This window comes from Barbus barbus, assembly GCF_936440315.1.
Source record: "Barbus barbus genome assembly, chromosome: 14".
NCBI classification, from domain to species: domain Eukaryota; kingdom Metazoa; phylum Chordata; class Actinopteri; order Cypriniformes; family Cyprinidae; genus Barbus; species Barbus barbus.
In genome coordinates, this window is record NC_136742.1 from 4,174,218 (window position 1) to 4,191,535 (window position 17,318).

A 17,318-nucleotide genomic window follows, 5' to 3' on the forward strand; every position below is an offset into this window, starting at 1 on the left:
TGCCAATACCCAGCTAGGAAAAAAAAAAAAATGATAAAAGCACTGATGTTCATCTACTGTAGTGGTATTCTGGAAGTGTGAATAAATTGAATAAAACAGCAAAATAATAATAATAACAACAATAACAACATCTTCATCAAACAAAAAGAGATCACCTTAGATAAAGTTTGATTAATATGTACATACAGTACCGGTCAAAAGTTTGGACCCATTACTATTTTTAATGTTTTTTATAGATATTTCTCATATGCTCATCAACCCTGCATTTATTTTATAAAAAAAAACAAAAAACAAAACAAAAAAACTGTAATAGTAAATAAGGATGTGCTAAATGGATATAAAGTGATAGGAAAGACATATTGTTATAAAAGATATATATATATATATATATATATATATATATATATATATATATATATATTAAAAACTCAATAATCCACAAATCCTGAAAAAAATATCACGGGTTATAAAATAAACATTAAGCACTGTTTCTAACATTGATAATAAATCTGTATATTAGAATGAATTCTGAAGATCATGTGACACTGAAGACTGGAGAAATGATGCTGAAAATACAGCTTTGATCACAGAAATAAATTTAAAAGTATAGTAAAATAGAAAATCATTATTTGATGAGGATAAGAGACTTCTTTCAAAAACATTAAAACTAGTAATGTGTCCAAACTTTTGTATCGTATAAGTAAAAATATGCTAAATTTAAAATTAAATGTTGTATAAATAAAAAGGTTAGGGATCATATTTGTTTCAAGCGCATTTTATTGGGGGTGGGGGGGGGGGGGGGGGGGGGCTCCAACATGACTTTTGCCTAGGGCCTCCTATTGTCTAGAACCGGCCCTGACAATGCCCTAATATAAATATTAATAAACTTTTTGAATTACTTGATGTTTTGTTTTATCTTGTCCAGTGTTCATTTTGTTAACACAATTAATTATAAAAATGTTTGTTGACACTTGACAGCCTTTTTGTTTTGTCAACAAAATGAAGATTAGACAAAAAATTTTACAGGAATTTCTAATGTAGATTAGGGCTGTCAAATTGGCTGAAAAATTATTTATGTTTGGGGAAAAAAGCTTTTGGCTTCTCTCCTGAGGCAACAAGAGGGCGCATCCAGCAAAATATTACCATACTAATACACGTTACTTCAAAGAAAAAAAAAAAAAAAACAAGAGTATCTTTGAAATAATGTTTATAAACCATATATAATTAATTACGTTGCTTAAACAATTAGAAACAACACGCATCGTGTAAGTATATATAGTTTAATACTATAATGACCGAAAACCAATCACAAAGAGCAGCCTACTTTTTTCATTTAAAAACATGAGATGCAGTGGGATGCAGAAAACCTGCCATAAATTCTCAAGACATGTTTTTCAAAAGTTGAACTTACATTCATTTTACATGGCTTTCTGAACATGCGGCTCTCTTGTGCGAGACGCGAGTGCAACGTGATAGATGTCCCTCTAGAAAATGCGATAATATGTGTTCTGTGTGAACGGCTTGATTTCAGTTTTGAGGTAAACAAAATCTTCTCTGCATTGATGTTCTCTTTTTCCGCAATATTTTGAATGAGCAGCGCCGCATCTAGTGGGTTCAACTGGATAGGTTAAAAAAAAGCATTAAAATGCAATGACACCTACATTGTCATTGTATCTCGTGCAGCACTGATAAGGTTGCCTGATGCACACCTAAAATTTGAATGCAGTGCTTTGCATTCGAATGTGGATTTTTATTTTAAATTTGATGAATATTCGAAATTCAAAAAAATGTTGTAGATATGATGGGAAAATATAACATTGCAAGATGTTTCAATGCACTTAAAATGTTTTCTTACAAGAGAAAAATGTGAAAATGATATGGTTAAATCAACTACAATTATACTGTACTAGTTTATGCTGTAGATGCTTCAAGGCTCATGCAATACTGCACAGATATACAACCATTTCCAAGATGAACTTATCTCTAAAACAAAATAAAATTCATAAATGGGTATCTGTGTTTTAAATAATCAATCCATCAACAATATCACTGATAATAACATCAATAATTAATCATTTATTTAACGACCAATAGGGAGTGCTTTTTAAATATAAATTTACAACATGCTGAATTATGATCAGTAGGTGGCTGTTTAACATAGTATTTACTTTATCACATCATTACTGGCTAAAATTACATGACATTAGTATCAATTGCTGATAAAATATCTAGCCAAGCCCATTTTTGGACACAATCCATGCAAAGTGAATGACAGTCACTGATGTAAATAGAAGGACATTGTTTTATGAGCATTCAGGACTGCTCAAAAACAGGCAGCCAACCATGTCCAAGAGAGGCTGGAAATAGACTTGGACTGCCTAATGTTCTAAATGAACACTTACAAAGACAGCATGACGTGTTGTGAGAGGGGCACGTCGTTATAGAGATTGTGCATGTGTTTGCTTGTGCTTACTCTGGAAAAATAGCTAAACCCAAGTTGGAGAGTTCCTCATCCTCCACAGTAAAGCCATTACAGTGAATCTGTGTGAGGTAGACACAACACATCATGTATTATTGCTCCAAACAATCATTTACTTTAACTGACCCTTTGCAGTGACCCCCTTTGGTTACTGTTGCTTGCTTAGACATATTTTGCAAAATGCTCCAAGGAATTAATTTAGTCTGATTTTCACTACAATATGCCCATGATGTCAACAACAGAATAGATTATTGGCACTTTATGGGGGAATAGGTGGTATGATGTGTAATATTGCAAAAAGCATTTTTATGATTTGTTGTTTTGGGCCCCATCTCATATCTGTACAGGAGTGAGCATGTTTACACTTATCCTGGATATATTTCATCTACTCTAGTGCTCCAAACATAAAGAAGGACCATTTATTTATTAATAACACATCGTTGTTTCATCAAATTGTGTTGTACCATTTAAAATAACTGTTATTAAAATATTATAAATATCCAAATGGTTGTTGGATCCAGTAGTATCAATGCAAACTCATTAGGGCAAAAAAAAGTACTCACCCTAGACTTCTTTTTCAGAGTTATTTAAGAAACTCTGTAATCAATAAATATCTATTCATAATATCACTATATACAATAATAAACTAAATTATATCCCATGTCTTTCCTAAATCAAGGTTCCCTAAATTTTCAAACTTTTAAAAGTTGCTTTTGACCAATATTTATTGTGAAAGGTGATATGAAATTAAATTTGAATTATTTTAAATTAGTTATAATATTTTCCAAATATAACTTAAAACAATATATATATATATATTAGTACAATGACAATGTAAAGGCCAATTGTTGATTTATTTATTTTTCTCCAATTTCATTTCATTGTCAGCTTTATGATATTACACAATTAGTTTTTTCACACATTTTAAAGGAATATTTCACCCAAAAACGAAAATTTGCTATGCACCCACAGCTCCTGATAATATACTGATTGCTTATGAAGCGAAAAGACCGGTCTGTGTCAAACCTTGAAACTAATTAAAAATATCGTTACATATAATCCATAGCTTTCTGCAAATGTCCTGCTTTCTGTTGCATGCTGGTTTATGCTCAGCAGCAAAATCACACGTCAGCTGACACCATTGTTATGTACTAAAGGACTGGTCAGTAATGCAGTAAGGAAGGGCATAGCAAAGGGTTCTTCTTTTACAGGATGTTTACCTGTGAGAAAAGTGTGAGCAGGGCCTGATGATCAGGGAAGTCCAGGTGTTTGGAGTAGAAGTGATGGAGACCAGCTATATGTGCTTCATTCATCTCTCTTTTCTCATTACCCATATCCTCCGTGTCTGTGAGAAAATGAAGACATAATAACAATATCTAACAGCTGTACATGTTTAAAACTGACATAAAAATGACATCTGCTCCTGTGATGTATTTCCAAGTGATAAGGATATTCAAAGAAGGGAAAAATAAATGTAACCACTGGGAGTTAGATTAGATGGTAAAAAAAGCACAAAGGCAAAAGGTAACTGACAATAATTGATCCAAATATAAAATTCTGCCAATTTTTGGACTATTGTAAAAACCTATAAAAATATGAATCATGAAGAATTGGAGAAAATGGACAAATTGAAAACTGAAAAATAAATAAATACTGTGTAAGACCTCAACTAAAGAGTGGTATTTCAGACTTGTGTTGTACCATTTAAAAGACATTTTACGAGCTTAAATTTGACCAAAAAAAAAAAAAAAGCACTGCACATAGCATCACAAAAGGGCACTTCTAGAAAACAAGACTTGATATGTGAAAGCCCATTTGACAAAATAAATTAAAAATACAAAACACAGCATGCCCTCTCTGTCAGATGTGTTAAATGATTTCTGGTACTTACGGGCTTCCATATCCCTCAGTAAGAGCAGTTTCTCTGATGGGCTTCTCTCTCTGGTGTCTCTGCATCAGTAAATACACGTCAAAAACTCATTCATTCTGTATCTACAAAGAGAGTAATACAATGGTGCTTGTATCTGACCAGCCTGGCGATGATTCGGGCCACCAGTCGCACCGACTCTGAGGGGCACCAGTTCTCTCCAAACACACACATGGCATGACACTCCAGCTTGTGCATGGGCCAGTTCTTTTTCTGTCAAATACACACAAAAATGACACCTGAAACACTAATGAATGCATATACACAATACACAGCATGACTGTCTAACTCTGCAGGACAGTGGACCTGGTCTATACTATGATGCATTATATTCCACAAAATAAAAAAAGTTTATTTTGAATTTGTGTACCCACAATCTATCAAACATATCTTACCAGCACACATACACTCATTCACATCCTTCTCTCCACTAGTCTCTAAACTAATCCTTTCCAGTCATCATACTACCTGTCCGCTTGATCCTATTCCATCTCATCTCCTTCAAGTCATTTCTCCTTCAGTTGTACCTGCACTCACTCACATCGTTTTTTCGTGGATCAAGTGACAAGCTTGGCTTCTTTTTGAGTCTGCCCTTTTTTTTTTTTAGAATTTCTCTCTCCAATGTTTTTGTCTTGCACGAATCAATCCACCTATAAATATAGCATGCCACACTAACTCTGCATGAAGCTACAACTAGATGGCAGTAACATTTCAGAGATTGTGGGTCATAATCTCACACGTTGTGGGTCTGCCTTCAAATAGATCAAGTTGTAGCACGTGGTTAATGTAGCCTATTACTTTGCAAAGTTAGTTGTAATGTAACTAAATATTCAATAGCTCCACACTTTGTTTCGGGCCGTATAGGTATTCATTAAAGAGTTGTGTTCGCCTGGGGTTGTATGAGAGGTTTTTAGGTTTAGAATTAGCACTATGTACCCCCCATTCATTCTGCAGGCTTTTCAACTCCGTGAATACAATGTAAATATTAAAATACTATTTAAGAATCAATAGCAAGTTTAAGCAGAAAAATGTGTTGGTTATTTTGCAATTATTTGATCTCAGGCAAGTTCATTTCATTCATTTATAAAAAACTGTTTTTGACTTGAGCTTCCTTCACTTTCTCTCAGTTAGTAGCAGTCCCAAAGCTTTTATTAGCAATTGTTTTTTTTTTGAGGTGAAGAGTAAAAAAAAGACAGGACCATACATGTCATTAAAACTTGCTTGTTGTTATCAAAGCTTGGCCGTTGGCTTTTTAAGGTGGCAGAAGAGCTCTCTTCCTAACTCATCCAGGTATCTGACTTTTTATCGAAGGGCAAAATAAAATGTTATTTGGAGAAGAACCATATAGCCCCCAAATGATCAAAAGGACACACTCTCAGATCTCTAAATCTTGTTTAATGCGTGTAAACTGCTTTGGGAAAAACAAAAAATGTCCACCCCCATAGGAAAACTATACAAAATTAAGTTGGCATCCCATCCAATAAAAGATGCAATACTTAGCAAAGCTTAACTGTTGGCAGCATGTTCTCCTCATAGGCTGGAGAAGACCTACAGAAATAGTCAAATATTTACTGACATGATTGTACAGTATTTATGTTGCTTAGAATAGTGTATTATATATAATTTACTACTTGTTTTCTTAAAAAAAAAACTAACACTGTCTTCTCTAATTTTTTTGTATTCTAATTGTTTTCTTTTTATTATATAATAAAAAAAACCTTGCTACGTGTACTGCCTTAAGCTCAGACTTGTTATAGCACTTGCATATCATTGCTCTTTTATTGATTTTGATTGCTTCCATTGTCCTCATTTGTAAGTCGCTTTGGATAAAAGCATCTGCTAAAATGACTAAATATAAATGTAATATTATCATGTTATACATATTATTATCATGTTAACATATTGAGAAAAAAAATTCAAACTTCATTTGAATGTTGCATGTGCAACATAATATAGCCATATCTTAATGCCACACTGTCTTCCTAAATTCAAAATAAAATGTTTTTTTTATAAACAAAGTTGAGTTTGTGTTATTTATAATTTCAATTTCTGATAATCAGATTTAAACATTAAAAGTTGCTCCCTCGACGTATGATCTTGAGGCCTTGACTGCATTGCATGGTCATGATATATTATCACGTCCCAACAAGTTCAAATGTTGATGTCACAAAACTAAATAAACCCAAAACTGTATTAAAATTAGTTTGTAGTTTATTACTGCAGCAGTTGTTTATGGTGGAACTCCTTTCATTGAAAAGTACCAAGTAATAAATATGCACTGTACTTGAGTAATTGGTGGTAATCAGAGCTTACCTTCAGGAAGTCTTTTTTTCATTTATTCTTTATTATATTATACATATAATAGTTTGTAGATTGCATATGTTATGTTTGATTTCATGATTACAGCAATTCATTTGCCTACCTGTCATTAGGATATGCCTTTAACATGTGTTATAAACCCTTTCCAGGGTCTTTTAAAGTTTTGTTTGATAACTTATACAAATATCTAAGGTGGCATAAAGATCTGATACAATATTTAGTTTTGCTTGTTCCGCTGGTAAATAACAGATTGTAGTACTTAGCGAAAATCATTTCACATGATTTAAGTAGCTAAAGTAACATACCACATATTAATTTGCACAGTTACTACTATAAAGAAATGAATGCAACTTTAAAATACACTGTAGTGTTTATATATAATAATAATAATCTAACATACCCAAGTTGCTACCTTGTCTGGTGTGTGGGGATATTGTTCTCCACAACCCAGGCACAGGTTATCCAGTGGTAATCAAGGTGACATTATATTCTTTATCACATGTAATACATCATCCCTTTTTTATATAATGAAGAAAAACCTGATTCATTCAAAAGGCATAGACCCAGGTCTTCACGCATCTGTGCAATGTTTAAATAAAGGATTGTTCCTTCCTGAGGATATATTACCTGACAAGACATTGAATTTAACTTTCAATCTTAAAGGAAAAAATCCCCTCTCTTATAGTGTAATAGAACAACATACATCATAGAGTGAAACAAACCAGCAGTATCCAGTGTGCACCACTCATCTAGCCATTCAGTCAATAGAATAGAATAGAATAGAAATAGAGGAGGGGTTAGGTTATATTGTCTTATACACACATTTGCGATTAAAACTAGAACCAAAATAACCTGCTGTCTTTATTGTATTCATAAATGCTAAATAGCCACATAATGATTTTATCGTTTATCATCACACCATGTTTCTAACCATTTGGAACACTGTTTATATTACAGTTTAAATATATGACAAAAACATGAATTTATTACTAACGTTGTTAATAAATTTTATATAAGCTACCAACTGAGCAAACAATAAGAAACACCACAGAATGAGTGTTTTAAAGTTTTAAAGTTTTAAAGATTGTCAAAATAAATTAGGTACATAAACAAAAATGTTTGTTGGCTCCGTAAGTTGGAGTGTATCCTCAGGCATATCAACAAATTAATAGCTGTAATAATTAAACATAACATACGACACAATCTACAAACTATTGTGCCTAAATTAACAGTAGCCTGAATACCTGCTGAACTTCATCACACTTTGAAGCATTTCTTATTCTGAAAACAGTCAATATTTTCAGTGGCGCTTTAACGCGAAACAGGAAACTCATGAATATTCATGTATGCTCCGTCCAGCGTCACCGAATATTTCAGTTCTTTATTTACCCTCTTTCTCATTGGAACTAAGCAAATCTAATAAGTGACCCATTTTGATCTCAAAAAAGTGAGTTCTCACGGAAAGGTGAGGAGTTTGCATCTCTGATCTATTGTATGACAAGCACAAACACAGTTTCTACCTGAATACATTTACACACACTTAGGCTTTTCAATTATTCGAAACAAATTCGAAAAATTTGAGGCTGCTCGCGACGTCCCGGACATTCTCTCTTCCATATTCGTTTAATTTTCTTTTTCTGTTTCTGTTTTTCGCTGCAAATCAGCGCACAGACAACTCGAAAAGCAAGCTGCTTGCTAACAACCACGGCTGTGTCCAAATTCAGGGTCTGCATCCTTCGGAGTACTCATTTGAAGGATGTTACGTCACAGCGCCGCGACGAAGGCTGTCCAAATTCGTAGGATCCTTCAAATGCGGCCCACAAATACGTCCTCCTTTTCCCCGAATTGGAAGGATGGGTGTGGTGGATCCTTTCCCGTCCTACCTATCCCATAATTCTTTTCGGCAGAGCGTAATGGCGGACGAAGCGAGCGGTAGCGGAGTGGGAGAGGAGTTTCTCTGACAAAACAAGCTAAAGTTTATGCTTCGGCTCAATGAATTTGTAGGAGAAATTAGTAGAATACTTAAAAACAAATAAAAATAGGCTATAATGGCTTACCTGGATGTGACTGTCTTGTAGTCTGATATAAAAAACTCTCCGACAACGAGCAAAGAAAGTATTTAATTTATTTAATTGCTTTATTTCTTCCAAAAGAATTAAAATGAGGAGAATAACTCTTTGTTTGTCCATTTTCCCGCTTCTTGCTTGGCGCTGTCACGGTTGCTAGGCGACAGGATATGAGCAACGGGTAAGGGAGGGAACTGAAAGAAGGGTAGGCTGTCCAAATTCACAAACACCGACTTCCGGGTTTTGCGGACGTCGGAGGATCCCTCCTCCTTCAACCGGGTAGGATGGATCCTAAGGAGGATGCAGACCCTGAATTTGGACACAGCCCACGTCAGGGTTCATTGTTTTTGAAGAACTCTTGTTCTTCTTCTTCTTTGGTGTTTTACGCATTGCTTTACCTTGCAAAATAGCAAGGGGAGAATCTTCTCAAACGGTGACTTCGTACAGACTCTGCATCTATTAGGTCACAGGACTCCTCCATAGCTTGAATGAGGGGTATAACATGGGGTCGGAGATCATAAAATGTGGAAGGGAAAAAGGAAAAGAAGGGAGAGTGTTGTGGGAGGTACTGGAATAATGGAGCCAGATACCTAGTCTGTCCAATGCTTAGTCTGTCTAAAAATGTGAGTATACGGTCGGTGTTGTAAGAAGCTATTTTGGCATGCACCCCCATGGATAAAATTTGTTGTTTTAAAGAAATTATCCTTCTGTAGTCCTGTGAAGTAACAGCGCTCAGATTCGACACTCAGAGACTGTGTTTCAAATCACACCCTATTCCCTACATGAGTAACAGATGAGACACTGGAGAAAAAATAAATAAAAGCAGTGAATATAATATTTAATGATGGTCATGTCATTAACATAACATAACTAATAAAATCACAGACTTTGCGTTGGTTTCTTTTGCCATAACAAATTTATTTTAAAACACGTTTACAGCAGCTAAATAAAAAAGTTAAGGTTCAAGAGCCCAACTAAAGCTAACACTGATCTCCATCATGGTAGTTACAAAAAATAAAAACTTGCATTTCTGTAGACGTCTGACAGAAAAAGCATCAGTGTGGTTAGTAATGTGTGAAGTAATGCTGATTTAGGAGTTGTTTAATCAGATCTTGAGAGATTTAATGTCTTCTTTATCTCAATTGATTTCATCTAAGGCTGTGGCTGAAGTCAGTTGTAGTTCTTGTTCTCTTTCATTCAGTGATTCTGCTTGTTAACAGCATCTGTTCATCACTAATGCTCAATCATCATTTAATTAATCACAGAATTATCTCATTAACTTCAGCACTGATTCAGTGTTACTCTAACACTCTGTAGTGTGCACACATTATAAGTGTCCATTTAAAACTGAGGATTTTGTTGCAGGGTTTAAAGGGTTAAAGATGTAAGATGAAAAAACCCAGCATGAAATGTAATTTAACAGCAATAAACTGTAATTAATTTACGGCAACAAACTGTAGAAAAACAGTTACTTACTGGTAACCGTGCTGCCAGCAGATTACCGTTAATTCAAGGAAAAACAGCAATTTACTGTAAAACATAACAGTCAGGTTAGCAAAAGAAAAAAGTTATTTTCACTGAAATATTAGTGATGGTCCACAGAAAACAGTTATGCAAAGTCATGAACTGATAAGGAGAGTAAATATTAAACTGAACTGTATTAATGTGTTTTTGTACAAGAGAGATCTGTTAGTTTAATGTAGTTTTGTGGGTCACCATTGTGCTGGAGAGTAGAGCCTGTGCTTCAGTCAATGATGAAACATAAACGCTGCTGTTTGCTTCGTTATTTACAAGCAGTAACTGTGTAGTTGCTTAAGCAGCGATGATCTTTTCAAGAAATGCTCCAGCACATGCATGTGTTGTAGCTGATAATGAACTGAAACGATTTGAGTTAAAAACATGTTTGTAGTTATTTAAAGTGTTTGTAGTTTTATAATAAGACATTTTTCGTCTCAGTGGACTCAAATATATAATGTCACATTACTAACGCCATATGAATACTAATATTTTAAACTCTAACTGTATGAAGCTAATGGAGCAGAGTAAATTTCCATGGTAGTGTAACAGTAACATGCTGTAAAAATGAAGAGCTGTAAGTTAACGATAGAGGGCTGTACATTAACAGTACATTACTGAAGACTCTGCTGCCAGTATATTACTGTTATTTAACGGCACATTTTTTTTACAGTGAATGCCTAATTCATTCATTCAGTAATTGTATTCATGCTAAATAATGGATATCTGCACAATTGTGGCATGGCAGTGATTGTGTGAGTTACACAGAGTGCAGCACAAATCAGTGTCAAAATCAGTATTGATAGTCCACCAAACCAACTTGGCTAAAACTCTTGATAACTGTACATCTAGTCTAACAAGATAGGTGTGGATGAGGTGTACACAGTCTGCCTGAAATCCTAACAACACTGCTGTGCCTGATACACTCATATCAGTTCAACAAAAACTAACATGGTACAAATAGGTCAGTGTCACTGATGTCTTGAGAACACTCCACCACCCAAATAATACCTACTCATGAGTGTTGATACATGGCAGGCATACTTAAAGTGAATGCCATTCATAGAGCTTTAATAAAGCAGTGTTGCACTAAAAACGTGCAAGCAGTTGCTGTGGATTTTTGTTTTTCAATGCCCTTGGAAAACTGTACCAAGACAAACCACAAATATGGGACAAAATACCTTGATGCTGTGCTGTTTAATATCAGGACCAAAAAACAACTGACTACACATTTTCACCATTTTACCATATGTTTGGAAAAGAGGCACACCCCTGCAAACAAGCCTGCACTGGCCCTTTATGGGCTGCCAGCGCAGGGCCCCTGAGAATTTGAACATTGGCAGAACGTTGGCCTGCACGGGCAGTCCTCACTTAGCCTCCAGGAAGCCTAAGCTCTGTTTCAAATTGATTTCGAAATCGATTTTAAATATAATTTTAAATAAAAAATATAATTAAAAACCTTAAAAAAAAAAATATATATATATATAAATATCAATATAAATAAACATTTTTGTTGCCTAGGTCAATAACATAATGGAAGGTGATGCAGGCACTGATATGCAAGCCTGTCATACAGATGCAGGACCAGCTATATGAGGCAGTGAAGAAAAATATGGAGACTCAAGAGACGAGAGAAAAAAAAACTTACCGACTCCAGGGCTGAAAGTCACACTTTTGTTCTTGGGGAAAAGCAGATCAGATGGAACATCAGAAGCCAGCAGAGGAAAGGAGGAAAGTTAGACAGAGATTTTCTGGGGCCCTTCATGATTACCGAAAAAGGCAAAAGTGTAGGTTTGATTTATGATGATGGTGTGCTGTTTACAAAAAAAAAAAAAAAAAAAAAAAAAAAAGTCTGTATCACTTGGTGCCAGTCCTAAATTCCTCACAGGTGCCAAGGGTTGGACACAGCACCTCTGGTCCCAAGCACAGCTTCTTCAGTCCTAAGATATCAACACAAATAGTCTAAAGCACAGCAGCCCCATACCCAAAAACAAGGCAACACAAGCCAAAGCATAGCACCTTTTTTATGCACAGCTTCTTCAGTCCCAAAATAAATAGTCCAAAGCACAGAACTTCAAATTCCAAGCACAAAGCCCCCCAGTCCCAAGCACAATATCAATAGTTCTAAGCACAGCACCTCCAATCCCAAGCACAGGTCTCAAGTACAACAACAATTTCACAAGTGGAGCTTCTCCAGTTGAAAGCACAGCACATTCAGTCCTAAACATAACACCAAGCATTTAATTGATTTACAATATGAATTCACTTAAATGTAGATGCCAAGGTCCGTGAATCTACCATTGGAGAAAGCATAAACAGCCAATCACGTGTTCCTCGATAACTAATCATATTACAGCCCTTATGTCATTTAATTTCAGGAAGAGTTATCCTAAGTCTACCTGTAGTCATATAAACTTAAGTGTAAACTCTAAAAATAGATCAATCAAAATGGATGTTTAATGGATAACATGTCAGAAATTGACCAACAGACTTTAGATTTATTAAATGAGAAGCTGTTTTCTCACAAAAAACTGTTTATTAAAGGGGTCATCGGATGCTAAATGATAGTTGATTGACACTAGCGTTTTACCTTAGACCCTCCCTGAGTGAGCTGTCATCAGTCCGCCATTGTTTCACTGCCGGAGCAGATGTAGACAAGAATGGCTCCATAGCGATTGAGGTGTTCTGTTGGATGCAATAATGAACATAGCAGTCGCCATTTACTCCTGACATCTGAGCCGCTGAAGACGCAGTGGATTACTTTTGTTTGTGCACCGCCGATCTACCTAAATGCATCTATGTTCGTGCGAATCATTTGTGATCCAGCTTCACTTACAGCAGAAGTGAGTATTGCCTTTCCTAATAACGTGTTAGTTAGAAAGTTTCGCGGCTAAAGTAAACAGTCTCTCATAGCAGGGCTCATCATCCCACGGAAGACAGGGGTAGGGTGAGCAGAGCTCATTAGCATTTAAAGCAACATGGACTAAAACGGCTTGCTGAAAACAGAGCTTTTGACAGGGTAAAAAGGGTTTTGTTTTACACTTCCATTGAGAAATTTTAACCAAAGTGTGTTATAGACTTTTCATTAAGACCCTAAAGAATCATATCAACTTGTGGAAAATGGGTATCTGATGACCCCTTTATGCATACTGAATCCATTGACATAGATTAAAAAAACCTTCCTTAAAAGACTTCACTACCTACCGAAGCATTCCCCCACTTTTTTTTATTTTATTTTATTTTTTGCTAACCTTGCTTTCAATGCGGCTTTGGCACTATAGACATACCAAGACAGCAGGTGTTTCGAGGTTGACGAGGTTGGAAGTGGGAATATCCAAGTTGAAATGTCCTACTTCCAATTCATGTTTTTGTGTCAATTATGGCAAAACAACAACAACCCCCCCCACACCCCCGCACCCCCCAAACAAAATGCAGCCATATGTTTTGAAAACTACAGAGACCCTAAGAGCTCATGGTGGTGGAAAGATTTCGGGGTGGGTGAAAAAAATTTGGGGTGGGAGGAAAAAATATTTTTCAAATCTTTTGCGTTGTCTTTTGCGAAAATATTTTTTCCTCCCACCCCAAATTTTTTTCACCCACCCCGAAATCTTTCCACCACCATGAGCTCTTAGGGGCTCCGTAGAAAACAGCTGACAAAAAGCAAAAATTAAGGTATTACGTCAAGCTTCCAGTCTGGATGGTTTGACCAATTTGTTGATCGATCTCTCCCGAGTTCATAGACTGAAACTTCGAGTGGTGTTCCAGACATTATTTCCAAGTAGAAGGTGAGAAAAACTCAGATTTCGAGTTGTCTGTAACACGGCATGCGATGCACACTTAGGGTGGCACATGTGCACAGGTACATTTTTAACAGTATTTGAGCATAAAGTACAACATTTATGGGACAGTTCATGTCAGATTTTGTTCATGTCTGACTTAAAATAATATTTAAATGTGGTTCTGAAAAGCAATTTTTGAGATGTTATGAGCAGATACGATAAGTAATAAAAAAAAAGAAGAAGAAAGCCAGAAAACTTTACAAACATTATAAATTAACCCCAAGGATTATAATTTGAGGACAAAAATGCATGACATTGCACCTTAAAAACTGCTCTCTGTGATGCATAGCAACTCTGTACTGCCATTTAGTGGTAGCTGATTGACTCCGGCACAGTTATGTGGAGAGAAAAAGGCATCAGTGAATGCATGCATGCCACTTGATCCACAAATGCAATTCAATAATACAATCAAGAAGAATCTGTGTTTGATTTGAAACATTTTTCTTTGGGTGCATGTACATATTTAAAACAAATTTGTGTCAAAGGGAACATTTGTATACATGGATGTGTCTCTGTACAGAGCACTGAACATTAATTGAATGACTTCACTGACACAAGACAGAGTGATAAAGAGCTATATCACATGGCTGGGAGTGTGATATTGTGTTATACAACAGTTTGATGGCAAAAGTATGTAAATAAAATAAAATAACAACCACTGAGTGTCTACAAAACCCTTATGTGTACAGAACTTCCTTCCACCATGGATTCAATCTCAAGTTGACAGTTGGGTTGTTATATACAACAAAATTATATACAGGCTTTATTATAAGGTGTCCTGTCTGTAAACGGATGTTTGGAAACCAGCAAAGAAGTATTCGTTGGAAGGAGTATTCTATTGATAAGGATGCAGCATTTTGCTTTTCATGCAGACATTTTTCCGCTGCAGGTGACAATGTTCAATATTTTCACTATTCAGTGTATTTCTGGATTCCAGAACTGGCGTGAAGCACAGCAGAGTTTCAAAGCACGTAATGTTAGTGTTGCACATTAATTTTCTATGGAGGCATGGTGTGAATTTAAACAGATGATGCAACGTGGCTCAAAAATACTGAACATTATTGATAAGGGACATTGTAATGTGGTCGAAGAAAATCAGATTCAGCACTGTACGAAGGCTTTGGTAGAGTTTGTGCTACATGGCATGTCAAGGCTCAGTGTGGCCACAGAGAGTCAGCGAACAGGGGAAACTTTATCAAACTCCTCAATGTCTTTAGCACGTTTGATCAAACTGTTGCTTAAAAACATAGCTGACAATCCGTCAAATGCAAAATATACCCCCCACGAAGTGCAAAATGAGATCATCGCTATTGTGGCTGATATAGTAAGGAAACTGAGGGATGCTGGTTGTTTTGCTTTAATTAAAGTAAAGACATAAGTAAAAAAGATCAGATTTCGGTAGTCCGCTACCTACATGCTGGGAATGTTATGGAGGAGTTTTTATCCTTTACGCCAGCTGATGGATTGGATGCCGATTCACTTCTACAGTGTATTAAAAGAACTCTCTTGTCATTGCAACATTGATGTCAACGCCTGCATCGGCCAGTGCTATGACTGAACAGAGATGCTGTTCAGTTTTTTGAGATTGTGCAAATGCTCTACAATTTTGTTTTCTGGTTCAGTGGTTCATGACCTTTTCAAGAAAAAAACAGAAGGACCTTTGAACCATTTGAACTGCCAGTTGGGTTAAAGAAACTTAGTGAAACACACTGGTCATGTCTGCACTCTGAGTTGTGGACAATTATAAAAACCACTTCCCACCATTCTGGACACTTTTCAGGATGTTCAAAGACACACAAATACGAGGCGAAAAACAGATTCCAGGGCTTATCAGCTACAGTCACCCAATTTGGACATCTCCTCAGCAAATGATCTGATCTGTCGTCACAGCTCTATCCGAAAAACATTCAGAGGAATACTGGATATTTGATGAAGTCCAGTTGAGGGTATGTAAAATGATTTATATCCCTACGGGCATTCAAAAAGGTATATATTTTTAATTTGTCTTTTGGTGTATTTTAGCCTCGTAAGGGTGACATGCTCTGTGACATGGCCTAGCCTCGACATTGCTGTTTTGCTTTGGTTTTTCTTATTGTTTACTTTCACTGTTTTTGTGGAAATGCATTCCGTTGGTGTTTTTGTCTGTGTTTGATGTTTCAGTGTTTCTGATTGGAGTTTAATCTGTTTTGAATTGTTTCTTGATGTGTGTGTGAAATAATTTTTTTGTAATAACAATTGCTATTATTAGTGGTAGTTTATTTTATTTTGTATTCTTCTTGTCTTGATTTTGTGTTGATTTGTTATTGTTATTGATTTGGTGAAAGTCTATCTAATTCAATGTTTGTTAGTAATATCGACTCTGGCTGTAATTATTTTTTTCGGAGTGTCTATTTACACTAAGTGCAAATAGCCCATCTTGTTGGCAAAGGCTATTTACACTAACTCCGCCCACTAACGTGTGATGGGGTTAGTCAACATTAAAAAAAGAAGCAAGGTCAACATAAGTTTCAGTGGCGTAGATGGTAAGGTGTATGCTTTTTGACGCAATCGACCGGAGTGTAAATAGCATCTGTCACTAAAAAAATATGCTATTTGCACTTGGTAATAGCCGCTGCCTATATTTTTTTTCTCTTCTCTTTTAGGAGCGGGGTGAGCCAGAGTGGGCGGGCTAGTTGGTACGGGCGTAGAAGCTCTCCCTTTTTGTTCAAAGTGTGGGGTGTAGGTTTTTGCTTGCAGTGTAATTCCACTAGAGTGTGTGGGTGTTTGTGAGATTTAATTCACCAAGGGCTGGTTCATCGTGGGCTATTGTTATGCCCAGTGCTTCGCCTGCCCACTCTTTGGGACACCCCAGCTCAGTTAGTAGACCCTTCTGATTTAGTTTAATTTATTTATTGTGATTGTCTTTCTTTATTGTTGTGATTCTGGGCCACTTGTCGTCATTTTATTGTGTCCTTTGCCCTGGTTTCACTTTTATTTACGATTTAATTAAATTTCATTGATCTGTATCCACGCCTCCTCGTATTTGGTCATTTGTGGGAGTGAACAAGCTTGCGTGCTTTTCTTTGCTTAGTATTTCCCCAGGTGTTTCGCCAGGGGTGGCGTAGTCGCTATTAGTGATAACTCCGTAATCTGAGTTCCTACACCTTTATGCCACACTAATAACAGTGACATAC

The 17,318-nt window shown here is 36.0% G+C and overlaps 1 pseudogene across 1 annotated transcript in view; it reads right to left on the reverse strand.

Annotated features, from left to right (window-relative positions):
- The window catches only part of LOC306879936 (N-lysine methyltransferase SMYD2-B-like), a 42,869-nt pseudogene that overhangs the window by 15,519 nt on the left and 10,032 nt on the right, over nt 1-17,318 (reverse strand). The window contains exons 2-5 of the transcript in view: nt 4,542-4,619; nt 4,371-4,429; nt 3,700-3,824; nt 2,474-2,541 (exon numbers count right to left, since the gene is read on the reverse strand). The product of the transcript in view is annotated as an N-lysine methyltransferase SMYD2-B-like (transcript). The remainder of the gene's footprint in view (nt 1-2,473; nt 2,542-3,699; nt 3,825-4,370; nt 4,430-4,541; nt 4,620-17,318) is intronic.